This window comes from Sarcophilus harrisii, chromosome 2 (assembly GCF_902635505.1).
Source record: "Sarcophilus harrisii chromosome 2, mSarHar1.11, whole genome shotgun sequence".
Lineage (NCBI taxonomy): Eukaryota > Metazoa > Chordata > Mammalia > Dasyuromorphia > Dasyuridae > Sarcophilus > Sarcophilus harrisii.
The window spans coordinates 89,103,236-89,117,292 of NC_045427.1; positions in this window are offsets into that span (position 1 = coordinate 89,103,236).

Here is a 14,057-nt window from a genome sequence, read left to right on the forward strand (position 1 = left end):
TTGTTTCCTAAAGAATATCTGTCCTGAAAGGATATATTTTGAAATATTTATACAAAATCTCTAGAAAAAAATTTTTTCTTGTTGTTGAAATATATGTCATTCTCAAGATTTTCAGGAAATCCTAATTTGACATTTTATTAAATAACTGGCAATAAAGCTGGCACAGTGCCATTAGCATACATAGGAACAAATTGTATAAAGACTGAATAAAACTGTTAGAAATGAAAATTATTTTGTTCATCTTTAAAACCAACCTTATAGATGGCCTAGCAACACCAGAGCAAAAACTATATTAATAAAGCAGCAATTGTCAAAAACTATTTGGTGCTGTTTAAGAGTGATAGATCAATGGAATAGGTTAGGTACACAAAACATAATAGTCAATGAGTATAGTAATTGCTGTTTGGTTAATCCAGAGACTCCAATTTATGGAATAAGAACTCACTATTTGACAAAATTTACTAGAATTGTAAAATAGTATGGCACAAATTAAGCATAGAGTAACATCTCACACCTTACACCATGATAAAGTCAAAATGAGTTCATGATTTACATAGAAAGTAAAGATTGATACTATGAGCAGAGTAGAACAAGGAGAACACTACATGTCAGATCTTTGGAGAAGGGAGGAGTTTATAACCAAACGAAATAGGGAACGTTATGAAATGCAAATTAGATAATTTTGATTACATTAAGTTTAAAAGATTTTGCACAAAACCAATGCAGCCAAGATTAGAAGGGAAGCAAAAGACTGGGGAAGCAATTTTTAGAGCCTTTATTTGTTTCTAATAAAGGCTTCATTTTTAAATTATGTTTGAGAACCAAGTCAAATTTGTAAGAATACAAATCATTTCCCAGTTGCTAGTCAAAGGATATGAACAGACTATCAGATGAAGAAATTCTCTATATTGCTTGATTAGAGAAATGCAAATTAAAACAACTCTAAGGTACCATCTCACACCTATCATCAGATTAGCTAAAATGACAGGAAAAAATGATAAAATTTGGAAGGGATCTGGAAAAACAGGAACACTAATGCATTTTTGGTAGAGCTGTGAACTATTCCAGCTATTCTGAAGAGCAATTCTCTTCAGAGTATAAAGGATTATAAAAAGGAGTACAAAGGAGTATAAAACTGCATGCCCTATGAGCCAGCAGGGTCTCTTTTGGGTCTGTTCCATAAAAGGGGAAAAGAAGACTCATGTGTGCAAAAATGTACCAGACCTTTTTGTAGTGGCAAGGAACTGGAAATGGGAAAACACCAATTGGGAAATGACTGAAGAAATTATGGCATGTAAATGTAAGAAAATAATTATTCTGTAAGAAATGATAAGCAGTCTGATTACAGAAGAACCTGGAAAGCCTTACTTGAGTTGATGCTGAGTGAAGTGAGCAGAATCAAGGAGAATATTGAACATAGTAACAGCAAGATTATATGATGATCGACTATAGATTTAGCTCCTCTCAGCAATGTAGTGATTCAAGACAATTCCAATAGATTTGGGATAGGAAATACCATGTACATCTGGAGAAAACACTATGGAGACTGATTGCAGATGGAAACATACCATTCTCACTTTTTTTTTTTTTCTGGTAGTTTTTTCTGATTTTTCTTGCACAACATGACAAATATGAACAGGTGTTTAAAATAATTGTTCATGTGTAACCTATATCAGATTGCTTGCTGTTTTAGGATTAAGGGAAGGAGAGTAAAGATAAGAAAGGAAGTGGGAAAAATTTGGAAAATATTTTTGAAAAGTATCTTTACATGTAATTGGAAGAATAAAATATTGAAATAATAATAAAAAAAGAAAGCCAACATTACAAATGTACTATTGTAAAAGTCACAAGATCTCAAGAGTTTAGAAGGAATTGGGGCATCTAGATGGCACAGTGGATAGAGCACTGGTTCTGAAGTCAGAAGGGCCTGAGTTCAGGACTAGTCTCAGACACTTAACACTTCCCAGCTGTATGATCCTGGGCAAATCACTTAACTCCAGGTGCCTTGTCAAAAAAAAAGGGGGTGGGGTGGGGAAATGACAAAAAGTATGCCCATCATTTAGGGAATGGCTGAATAAGTTGTGATATATGAATGTAATGGAATATTATTCTCTTTTTAAAAAGATGAGCAGGCTGATTTCAGAAAAGCCTGGAAAAACTTACATGAACTGATGTTGAACCAAGAAAACATTGTACACAGTAACAAGATTATGTAATCAACTGTGATGGACTTGGCTCTTCTCAGCACTGTGATGATTCAAAACAGTTCCAGTGGACTCAGGATGGAAAATGCTATCGGCATCCAGAGAGAGAACTATGGAGACTGGATCGAAGCATAGTATTTTCATCTTTGTTTATGTGCCTTTTCTTTCTTGGGGTTTTTTCCCTTTTGGTCTGATTTTTCTTGCACAACCTAACAAACATGGAAATGTTTAAAAGGATTGCACATGTTTAATCTATATAAGATTGCTTGTTGTTTTGGAGAGGAGAGGTAAGTGATCGAGAGAAAAATTTGCAACACTAAGTCTTACTAAAATAAATGTTAAAAATTATCTTTACATGTATTTGGAAAAAACAAAATATTGAGAAAAAATAATAGAAGGGTCTTCCTTGATCATTAGTGGATTGTTCCTTAGAAGGCTTCAAGTAAAGGCTGCTACAAGTATTTTTGTTCATAGGAGACCTCTATTTTAGATAGCTCTATTATTCCCTTACAGCAAACCTATATTTCTTTCTTTGCAACTCCCACCTAGTCCTTTTATTTCTGTCCTTCCAAAGCAAGTAAAACATGTTCATGAACAACTAGGTGGCATAGTGAATAGAGTGTCAGAACTGAAGTCAGAAAGACTCATCTTCCTGAATTCAAATCTGTCCATAGACAGATTTATCTTGGCTGTGTGACCCAGTATAAGTCATTTAGTCTGTGTTCGCCTCAGTTCCCTCATTTATAAAATGGGGATAATAATAGTACCTGCCTCCCAGAGTTGAAGTGAGGATCAAATGAGATACCTATTTGTAAAGTGCTTAGCATAAGTACCTGGCACATGGTAAGAGCCATATAAATGTTAGCTATTATTATTAGCAAAAATAATGATGTGATATTTGTTTCTTTAGGGTTCATGAAGGATTTGAACATGAAGGTATATAATATACCACTTGATCCTCCCCAAAATGTTGTAAAGTAGGTAGTAACTACAAGAAAAAGTAGACCTATTTTATTGATGACGTTAAGTGACCTGTCTAATATCATATAACTAATAAAAAAGCATGTGAACTCAACTGCATCTAGCTAGAGGTACAGCCCATTTTATGTTTTATTTGATGTTTTATGGAGTCATTGATTTCTGTTTGGTCTATTATTTTCAGAAGTCCATTTTTTGGGTAAAGTTGACCATTTTTTCCTTTAAGACTCATATTTTGAGGTTTTTTTTTTTTTTAATTCTGTTTTATTTTATTTCAAGTATGCATCCTCTCTTTTCTGCATTGAGAAAGCAAGAAAAACAAAACCCATTCCAAACATTTATAATCAAACAAATTACCACCTTGACCATGTCAATAAAAAAAAAAAAGCTTCAATCTGCACGTTTGTGTTCATCACCTCTCTCTAGAAATAAATAGTATGTTTCATCATGAATCTGGATTGTGGCTGGTCTCTGTGTTCATCACAGTTCCTAAGACTTTCAAAGTTGTTATGATATTGTTACTGTACACAATCTTCCTGGATTCCTCTAAAACTGTCCCCTTCATCATTTCTTATAGCACAATAATATTACCTCACATTCATTTACCATAACTCGTTCAGCCTAATTGACTGGTATCTCCTCAGTCTCCAATTCTTTGCCATTACCAAAAAGGTTGCTATAAATATTTTTGTACTTATGGATCCTTATCTTTTTTTTTTTTTTTGATTGTTTTAAGGTATAGAGCTGGTAGCAATATTACTGGATGTGCACAGTTTTATTGGTTTGGAGACATTATTCCAAATTGCTTTCCATAATGACTAGACTAATTCACTAGTAGTAATCTAATGCACTACTGTGCATTAATCTATCTGTTTTCCTACAACTCTTTAAGTATTTAAATTTAAATTGAAGCATTTCCCCCCCTTTTTTTTTTGTCATGATTGATATGAGCTGGTGTCTCAGAATTGTTTTAGTTTGCATTTCTCCATTTATTTATGATTTACAGCAGATCTATAATAATTTTTGATACTGTTGCCAAGGAACAGCTAAATGGCACAGTGGATAGAATGCTGGATCTGGAATCAGGAAGACCTGAATTCAAATCTGGCCTCAGACTCTTATTAGCTGTATGATCCTAGACAGTCACTTTACCTCTATTTGCCCTAATTTCTTCAACTGTAAAATGGGAATAATAATAGCTCCTACCTCCCTGGCTTGTGAAGATCAATTGTGATAATATTTGTAAAATATTTAACACAATGATTGGCACTTAGTAGATAAGGTCCAGAGTACTGAATCTTCTGGTCCTTTGATGTCTCAGCTCAGAGGAACCTCAGATTGCCTGGTCCTTGACTATTCCTGGATTTCCAAGGTCTCTACCCTGGGACTTTTGAAGGTATGTCTTCTCTTCTTGCTTTCTTAGGATGCAGTCTTGATGACTACACATGACCCATCTTTGATTGCAGTAAGAAATTACTGTCCCTTGATACTTATTTTCCTATTGCCCATGAGCCTCTGGCTAATTTTTGGTGCAGTTCTGGGGAGAAAGTAGTTACTACAACTTCTTATTGGAATTCTTGATAATTTTTTGCACTCTGGTGTAAACATCACCAGATGTTTTGCTGGAGTTTTGCTGGAGTATCTTTGTGAGAGCTAAGTAGCCTGCTTGCTATGCAGGCTACCATTTTGGCTAGAGAATAAACATGTGTTAGAGCTTAAAAGAACCCTAGAGGTTCCTTCCATTCTACTTTCCTATTTTGTAGTTAAAGAAAATGAAACTCAAAAGAGATAAAACTGATTTGTCTAGTGTCACATAAATAATAGAGTAAGAACTCGGGTCTTATCTCCAAATCCAATGCTATTTCTATTTTATCTTTTAAGGTGAATATTCCCAGTTAGAGATTTCTAGATTGTTGCTTCAATTTAAAGATGCTGATTACACAGCTCTTTTCTATTCCTAGAAGACAGTACAGAGAAAGGGAAAAAAACAAGATAAGAAGACTGAATTGTGGACTGAGAATCTAAATGGAGTAGCACTCCTTAAATATACAAGCCCAAATTTGAAAGAGAAGATATTCCCCCCTGCTATCCCCTTTCTGCTCCCAGATATCAGTAACCGTCAATGAAAAGGTTTTCAAAGCAAATTTTAAAATATTTTATTATATATATTTATTATCTATTTAATATTTATTATGCTATTAGGCTTTCATCAATGAAGAAATAAAATTATCAGCAAATACTGTGCATATTATGCCAAAGTTTCAGTAAGTGTTGGAGCCCCTTTGCTCTAAATTCTCAAAATTTGGAAGCCCATTATATTCTTTCTTACCCAGCTATGGCATAAGGTCCAGGGAGACATGGTATTTAGTGGAAAAAACACTAGATTGAGAAACAGCATACCAAGGCTCTTAATCTTGACACTGCCACTAATTATACAACTTTAACCTTTCACTTAACTTTTCTGAATATCTCTTTTTCTCATTCATAAAGTGAGATGGTTAGCTTAAATTATAATTATGATCCCTCCTAGGAACATTATTTAATCCTTGATTTTATTTGACCTATCCAGTTCTAACATTCAATCCCATGTTCACCAACTGAAGAAAACCTAATTTCTACTTGTGAATATTAACTAGACCAACAGTTTCTAGCTCTTGGTATCCAGCAACTTTTATTATAAATAGCATCTTTAGGAGGTGGGAAAAAAATAGGTGCCAAGACATCTTTTGGTGAGAGGAGGCAAATACAAGAGTGGAAGTCTCTAAGCTAGAGCTATAAGCAAGAAGTAAAAACTTCCTTAAACAGCATGAACTGAGTTACCCTTGGAAACTGTATGACAACATTGCCAATCAATCACCAAGTATTTTTTGAACATTTCATGTATCCCACCCTTTGATAAACTCAGACAAAAAGAGACCTGAATTTATAGTGAACTTCTTTTTTTTTTTTAATTTTTATTTAATAGCCTTTTATTTACAGGTTATATGTATGGGTAACTTTACAGCATTAACAATTGCCAAACCTCTTGTTCCAATTTTTCACCTCTTACCCCCCCTCCCCCCCCAGATGTCAGGATGACCAATAGATGTTAAATATATTAAAATATAAATTATATACACAATAAGTATACATGACCAAACCGTTATTTTGCTGTACAAAAAGAATCAGACTCTGAAATATTGTACAATTAGCTTGTGAAGGAAATCAAAAATGCAGGTGGGCATAAATATAGGGATTGGGAGTTCAATGTAATGGTTTTTAGTCATCACCCAGAGTTCTTTCTCTGGGCGTAGCTGGTTCAGTTCATTACTGCTCCATTGGAAATGATTTGGTTGATCTCATTGCTGAGGATGGCCAGATCCATCAGAACTGGTCATCATATAGTATTGTTGTTGAAGTATATAATGATCTCCTGGTCCTGCTCATTTCACTCAGCATGAGTTCGTGTAAGTCTCTCCAGGCCTTTCTGAAATCATCCTGTTGGTCATTTCTTACAGAACAATAATATTCCATAATATTCATATACCACAATTTATTCAGCCATTCTCCAACTAATGGGCATCCACTCAGTTTCCAGTTTCTAGCCATATAGTGAACTTCTAAGACAATCCCATTGGAGATTTATTTTAGGCCAATATCCCAGTTGAGAGTAGCACTTTCCCCTACCATTGCTGCCACAAATCCTACCCAGTTCTCCCCATTCTGTTGGCCTAATTATGACCAAATACCATTTCCCTTTAGTTCTTCGGAGACAAAATTTGGATTCTTTAAAATAAGATATTGGTATAACAAATGGGTTTTGATTCATTAGAATTCTTGTGGCATTTGAGAAAGAGAAGCAGATAGCAAATGGACAGAGAAATGTCCATGTGCTTTCCAGGAGTGGAGCTAGAAAAAACTAATCATTAAATCTATATATACGAGCCACCAGAGGGTGCTCTAGACTTGAGGGGCTTCAGCTCTCTTCCTTTGCTCATACTTTTATAGGATGTCTTTTCAAGTTAAGATTTACTGGCATAGATTTCTTGCCTCCCAACCATTTAATGATTTAGAAATCTGCCCAGGGAAAACATTTTTAGATTCAATGGGTCTGATAAAGGCCTCATTTCCAAAATTTATGGAGAATTGACTCAAATTTATAAGAAATCAAGCCATTGAAAAATAGTCAAAGAATGTGAACTTTCAGATTGCTTTCAGATGAAGAAACTGAAGCTATTTCTAGTTGCATGAAAAGGTATTCCAAATTACTGTTAATCAGATATTACTACACAGCTGTCAGATTGGCTAAGATAACAGGAAAAGATAAAGACAAATGTTGGAGGGGATGTGGGAAAACTGGGACACTGATACATTGTTGGTGGAACTGCAAATGAATCCGACCACTTTGGAGAGCAATTTGGAACTATGCTCAAAAAATTATCACACTGTGTGTATCCTTTGATCCAGCAGTGTTACTAATGGGTTTATATCCCAAAGAGCTCTTAAAGGAGGGAAAGGAACCTACATGTGCAAAAATGTTTATAGCAGCCTTTTTCATAGTGGCTAGAAACTGGAAATTGAATGGATGCTCATTAATTGGAGAATGACTGAATAAATTGTGGTATATGAATGTTATGGAATATTATTGTTCTCTAAGAAATGACCAGCAGGATGATTTCAAAGAGACCTCGAGAGAATTACATGAACTGATGCTAAGTGAAATGAGCAGAACCAGGAAATCATTATACACTTCAACAATAATACTATATGAGGATCAACTCTGATGGAAGTGGCTCTCTTCAACAATGAATTGATTCAGACCAGTACCAATTGTTCAGCAATGAAGAGAGTCATCTACACCTGGGGAGAGCCATCTACACCTGTGGGAACTAAATATGAAGCACAACATAGCATTTTCACTGTTTCTGTTGTTGTTTGCTTGTATTTTTGTTTTCCTTCTCAGGTTTTTTTTTTTTTTTCTTTCTAGATCTAATTTTTCTTGTGCAGCAAGATAACTGTATGGATATGGGATTTAACATATATTTTAACATGTATTGGACTGCCTGCCATCTAGGGGAGGGGGTTGAGGGAAAGAGGGGAAAATTTAGAACAGAAGGTTTTGCAAAGGTCAGTGTTGAAAAAATTACCCATGCATATGTTTTGTAAATAAAAAGCTATAATTAAAAAAAAAAAAAAAGAAAAGAAATCTGCCCAGGTTCTATCTTACTTCATTTAGTCAAGGGCAAAAAACATGAAGATTATAATAATTGATTTGACTTGTTTATTCAGACATATTAATATTCTAACCTTCCCAATTTTCTATTGCTCTAAAACTCTGCATTAACATTGATTTATCTGAAAAAACTCATATTTCATATAATTTAATGATCTCAAGGTTATGATGTTATCTGCCCCAAAATATCAAGTCTTTGCCTACATTTGAATTTTGTTCTACCATAAAATATATATATTGTTCTTATGTGACTTCTTTTAAAATATTTTTTTAATTTTAAATTGTCACTCTCTATCCAACTTCTCCCCAACTTACTGAGCAAACAAAACATATGATATCTATTATATGTTTTATTTTGCATTTCAATATTGAACCAGTTGTGCATTTTTAGTATAAATCTAACCTGGTTATAGTGTATGATCTTTGTGATCTTTTGCTATATTGCCTTTGCTAGCATTTTATTTTAAATTTTCTCATTAGTCTTTATTAGAGAAATTCTATAGTTTTCTTTTTCTGTTTTTGCCTTCCCTGATTTAGGAATCAATACCATATTTGTGTTAAAGATTGAATTTGTAAAACTTCTTTTAACCCATTTTTTCCCAAATAGTTTATATAGCATGAGAATTAATTGTTCTTTTACTGTTTGATAGCATTTGCTTGTAATTCCATCTGATTTTGGGTTTTTGTTTTTTTCTTGTAGTTTTATTGCCTAATTTCCTCAGTCATTTAACTTTTCCTTTAAGAATTTGGATACTATGACATTTGGCAGATACACGTTTACTGGTGATACAATTCATTTTCTATGGTACCTTTTAGCAAAATGTAGGTTCTCTGATTATCTATTTTATTTAGGTCTATTTTTTGCTATTGCTTGTCTAAGATCATGATTGCTATCCCTGCCTTTTTTTTTTTTTTTTTTTTTACTTCCACTGAAACATAATAGATTCTGCTGTAGCCCTTTATTTTTGTGTGTGTATTCCTGTTTGTTTGTCTCTTTAAAATTGTTGAATTCTAGTTTCTATTCTATTATCTACTTCCATTTTATGGGTGAGTTCATCCCATTCACATTTATGATTGCTAGCTGTACATTTCCCTCTATACTTTTCATTCTTTTTTTTTTTTTTAACCTTATCCCATCTTCAAAAGTCTGTTTTGCTTCTGATTACTTCCTCCCTCAATTTATCTCCTTACTTTCAAATGCCCTCCTTTCTCTTATCCTGTTCTCTTCCTACTTCCTGTTAGGGAATATGAATTTTTAAGGATATATGGTCTTTAGTATTTTTTGTGTCTCTTGTATTAAGCTACAACTTCTCTTTTCATAACTTTCTCACATTGCTCTAATTTCATTTCCAAATCTTTATTTCTCTTATTTTATTAAAAAAAATTTTTGGCACAGTGGATAGACCATCAAGCCTAGAGTTAATAAGGCCTGAATTCAAATCTGGCTTCAGATACTTTATACTTACTAGCTATGTGATCCTGAGCAAGACATTTTACCTCAACTGCCTCAGAAAAAAGAAGAAAGAAACATAAAAAATAGGGAGAATTTTTTTTTACTTTTCTTAATAGGTCATTTTCTTTTGTTCTTATTAAGCTTTGCTCCAATCTTTATTTTTCTTTGAGGCCTTGCTTGTAGATATTTTTAAGCCATTGTTATCTTTTGAGTTTGTGTCATAAGCTTCCCTATCACTTCATGAGATTTTTATGGTTAGGTTCTGTTTTTGTTGTTTGTTTATTTTTCTTAGCTTATTTCTTGACTTTGGACTTTATGTTAGAATTGGGTTCTCTCTTTGTCTGTCTCAAGCTTCAGGCTTTTGATTATGCACTAGTTCAGGGAGTGGGGGTGAGGAGGGATGCTATAAGTTTTTGTTGCTTGGAAGGTGGTTAGTCATTGTCTCCCAATCTAAACTCTGGTCCTTATCCATATAAGATTTCTGCTCCTTTGTGACCAAAAGTTATTCTCTTCCCTAGAACTGTGACCTAGAAGTTGATAGTAGCCAATGGAATTGCTAAATGATGCCCAGACTTGCTTTCAATAATAGAACAGGAATCTTCTATAATCTCTTTGTAAAATTTCAATTCCCATATTGTCGTAGGTGCTGAGCACTTCTGATACCTGCTATTGCTGTTGCCACTTCAAAATTCCACAACTGATATTATTTCTACCATGTTGTGCTCTTGTTCAGGCCTCATACCAGTCCCTCAGATTTCTTTTCTATCCTTCTAAGCTGTCCTAGGCTGGAAAAAGAAACTTACCCAAACTTTTTGTTGGTTCTGCTGCTTAGAATTTGCTTTAATGTTCTTTAAAAAGATGTTTGGAAGAAAATGTTGAGAGAACTTGACAAAAATGCTCTATTTTATTCCACTATCTTGGCTCTACCCCCACCCCTGTGCTTCACATTATAAATTAAAGTACATTTATTGAATGAAATTGAAATGAAAAGAGACTGAGGCAGTCATTCTTAAAATAATCTGAAATCTCAACTTTCCAGAAGCTACAGTCTCTCCTGTTCAGATCTGCTTTCTCAACTTGATTTTCACTATGGGAACAGGGTGTATATTAGGAGGACTACCAACCATGATCACCACTACCTGATAACTTCCCTATATCAAAATCCCCAAAAGAAAAAGTTAGCAATTTCTCCATATGACAGGTAATTATACCCTATCTTTACTTCTCTAGGAACAATATTTTTTTTCTGTTCACTTATCAAGTGACACCTAGATTTAGATGGTCACCAGAGGTTCTCTAATATCTCCAACTTCCCCCAACCTGCTTCAATCACTCCATACTGCATTTTTCCTGTGTGCTGTGCCAAGGACATGCTTTTTGTGTGTCCTTCTCTGGCTTTGAGGATATCCTCTTGTTTATCCTCTGACATATTTCTCATAAAACAAGCAATAACTTTTTCAATTTCCAGATATAAAATGAAACTTTGAACAATCTTTTGATCTCTGTTTTCACAGCCACACACTTCCTGTCCCTTTTGCACTTTTAGAATGAGAATAATGCAGGGAAATTAAACCCTAGACCTGATTTTGTTATGTGGCCCGTTAATATGCTTTCTTCTGAAATAAACACTAGAGGGTTCAAAAGTGGAGATGATAGAGCCCAAGACTTCCAGGATTTCATAATTTATCTATGAAGAAACAAAACATACAAGTGAGAAACAGTTAGAATTAGACCATATTTTTGTTGTTCAGTTGTTTCAGTGGTGTCTGATTCTTTGTGACCCTTTTTGTGGGTTGTTTTTTTTTTTTTTTTTTTTTTTTGTTTTGTTTTTGCAAAGATGGATGGTTAGTCATTTCCTTCTCCAACTCATTTTACAGATGAGAAACTAAAGTAAACAGGGTTGAATGACTTGTCTGGAGTCACAGAGTAAATGTCTGAGGCTGAATTTGAATTAAAGAAGTGAGTCTTCCTAATTCCAAATGCAGTGCTCTACCCACTGTATCATCCCGCTACTCTAGGCCATATAGTTAGTGATGTATTGATCGTACATTATACATAAATATATTATATGCCAATATGATTCTAAAAACATGGAATTTTTAAATCTTAATCAATGCAAGATGTCTCAAGAAATCCTGTAAAGTTTTCTAACTCTTGTCTTTAGAGAATGACATAGTTGGATCCTGAATACTTGGTTTTCTGTTCAAAAGCTGATATTTGGAGATTTCTGACCATATTTGCAATAAAACTCCTTGACACCTTGAGGGTTAAATGTTTTAAAATTAGCTCTCACCGTTTGCTGGATCCTGTTGCCTAGTGACTGCTGCATAGCCTGCCGCTGTCACTCACATGGTCTCTAGGGACTTTGTTACCCTCCTGCTTTTAAAAGACAGGTTATGATTGGATAAAGGTGACATCATATTGAATAATGGAATTATATCTTTGTCTAGGGAGTGCCGAATAAAGTAATTCAGGATTTTGTAGCAAGGCATTTGGGTTCTTTGTTTTGTTTCTTTAATGTTGCTCAAAGGCAGACTGAGTAGCCTTGACTTCTTTGAACAGTTTTAATACACAATTCTGCAGTTTCTATATATCCAATATCTATACAATGACTCTTCATAGAGTCATTGGCAAGGATTAAATGGGGGTATATTTCCCCATTAAAACATATATACACACATTCACATGCCCTTTTTCAGATTTTAAAGGATGTCTTCAGCTTCATTCTTTTGTCTCTCAAATCAGAATTAGTTCCAGCAAAGCATTATGTCCCGAGTATTTTTGGAGCTTCAGATAACTATTTTTCACTTGAGAAACTAAATGAATACAAGCAGAACACAATTACACTGATAACTTGTATTCATTCAATAAGCACTTATTGCTTATTGAAGTGCCTACAATATGCTAGACAAATTGCTTATCTTAATAAGCAGTGGGGATTTAAAAAAGAGGCAAAAATCAGTTCCTGCCTTCAAGGAGCTTACAACTTCCTTATAAAGCAAGTTCTTTGTGTAGTCCATTCAAGGAGGTTTAGTTACCAAAAAATTAAAAAGAACACCAGTATAACATGATCCCATAGCATCAGTGCTCCAGATATTAGTGAAAGATTCCAGATTTATAAGTATATGTCATTTGGAAGTTTTAAAAAGTATCAGAAAAGTAGTTGGAAAACTCTTTCTGGTTAAAGAATAAATATGCTGGGTTTTTTGTTTGTTTTGTATTCTAAATTATATTTTGGGGAAGCTAGAGGGTGCAGTGAATAGAGCACCAGCTCTGGATTCTAGAGGTCTTGAGTTTACATCTGGCCTTAGACTTAACACTTACCTCCAATTGCCTCACACACACATACAAATTATATTGTGCTGCACATTTTGCTGTCTTCTAAATTATGATAGACCAGTTTTTATGTGATGAGAGCTTATTACCTTACTTCTTTGAAGATTCCAAATATTAAATAGCAGATTCATTATGCCACAATTCTGTAATAAACATTTGTTAAATGTTCCCCCATCCTGACATTGGTAAACAATCCAATGTAAAGTATAATTGGATAATTGCTTCCAATTAATGCTCCATTTCAAAAGCTGTGACGCCATATAAAGTATATAATTTAGTAGCAACCAAGGCAAACCCTCATGGTGAATAAAAGCAGTGAAAATGAAGAGACTTTCCTAAAATCCTACTGACAAGCTGTTATGGAGGCAGTTCTTATTAATTATATATGGCTCTGCTTTTACTTGAACATATAAGCTGAGAGACATATATAAACCACTTCCTCTTAAAAGCTGCTTGAGAGCATTTGTGATACTGATGTTTCCAATTTCAATAACATTGTTTTTACTGTGAATTAAAAGGCTTCCATATATTTTCGAGCGCCATTCATTTCAAAGTTGAGAATAAAGCATTTCAATCATTGCAGATTCCAAGCTCCATTGCTGAGCTTGAGTGATTTTTATCTTGCATAAGCAAAGGATAAATACAACATGTGTGTCTACTAAGAATAGATTGGCAGTGGCAAGTTTTGAAAGAACAAGCCTATTGATCAGAGACAAACCCATAAATGGTAAAGAATGAAAGAATCTTCATCCCAGGTTTTTGACATCCTCTGTGTGTGTGTGTGTGTGTGTGTGTGTGTGTATGTTGGGGGGATGCTTCTTCCTCAAAGAACAGGCATTAGTTAGATTGCTTCAAGATCCATGGCCACTACCAC